General features: G+C 35.7%; 1 pseudogene; it reads left to right on the top strand.

The window, feature by feature from the left end:
- Positions 1-936, top strand: LOC146935055 (uncharacterized; annotated as a pseudogene).
- The last annotated feature ends 650 nt before the right edge of the window (positions 937-1,586 follow it).

Genomic DNA, 1,586 nt, shown 5'->3' on the forward strand with positions numbered 1-1,586 from the left:
GGATTTGTTCCAAACAAGAGGATTTGTGAAATATGGTTCGAGTAGTTGTAACTAGACTAGTGCTTTTTACGTGATAGTATGACTGTTTGCTTGTTTCTGACATTTCTCTGCTGAATGCCGACAACCTTGTGAAAATGATTCTTGACAAGCATGACATTGAGGAAACTCATTATGAGGTTCTCAATGTTAAGGAAGATGCAGATTATGAAGAAATTCGTGCTAGTTACCAACAGTAATCAAAGAACTTCAGAGAGATTTCTCAAAGTACAAAAAGCCTGGGAAATTCTAAGCTATTCAAGCTCTTGTTTATTATATGATAAGGAGCTGCAAAGATCAAGGCGGGATGCCTTGCCTGCTGAAGTTGCAGAAGATTTAAGCTTACACAGCTGAAGATGATGACGAAGCATTAGAGCTGTTTTATCAATGTCGATGTGGTGATTACTTCTCTGTCGACTCGTTGGAATTGCAGAAAATGCGGTATTCCTTATTGAGAAATGGAAATAGTATATCTATACTCAATGGTGATACTTTACCAGGATCCGTGATTCTTCCTTGTGAATCTTGTTCGTTAAAAGCTCGTCTGATACTCAGTATGGATAACAATTGAATTATTGAATTTTTGCATGACTGAGGAGAATTGAGATTATTATTATGTTTACAGAATATAGCAAACTAATGGTAGCTGCTCATTATCAAGTGTTGTGAATTGCGAATCGCGGAAAGTAGCAACTGGTTCAAATTTCTCCATGCTACGGTGCTATAGCCGCTATTTGACAACATTTTATTGAATTGCGTATCGCAGGATATTGGGATTATTGGAAAAAATCCTGTGGCAACAGGAACTGCCATTTTGATTGTAAAGTTTCAAAATTGGGATTTGATGATAGTAGTTTATTGTCCACTCACTTATTATAATGAATTCACAGTATTAGAAAAGATTTTCTTTTAATCCAAGAAAAATTGAGACGTTTTCAAATTTGTATTTATCTTTGTTGTATTTTTTTTTAGAAACGAAGATGATTTTGACCAATTTTTGTTGTTGTAAATGTCACTATCTAAAATACATATTTAATATACATGTGAAGACTACATGAGTATAATATGTATGTGTGTGTGTGTATATATACATACATACATACATACATATATATATATATATATATATATATATATATATATATTGCTAAGCCAGTAGATTGGGTAGGTATCAAGGGGAAGCAACGACATCCCAACTAGGTTGACACCTTGAAGAACCCCCATCCTATGTCGCCAATCTCAAAGAAAAATTTTATTTAAAAGAGAGGAAAAAACCTAGAACGAGGAATCCCACTCCGGTCCAAAAAGAAGTCAATATGCATAGGCTGAGGCAACACATAGAACCAAACCGTTCCCTAAAGTGAATGACCTATATTAGCTAACAAATCAGCGCAACAGTTTCCTTCCCTGAAGATGTGTGAAGTGATAACTTGAATCCCTTGGTTACAAGCCTTGTGCCAACGGTTTCGGAGCGTGACAGGTACCTACGACCGGTTTTTGAAAACCATCAAAGCACTCGTCGAATCACTCTCTAACCAAACGTTTTTCAA

This window comes from Medicago sativa, chromosome 3 (genome assembly GCF_051527215.1).
Source record: "Medicago sativa cultivar Bolivia chromosome 3, Bolivia_mono, whole genome shotgun sequence".
Classification (NCBI taxonomy): domain Eukaryota; kingdom Viridiplantae; phylum Streptophyta; class Magnoliopsida; order Fabales; family Fabaceae; genus Medicago; species Medicago sativa.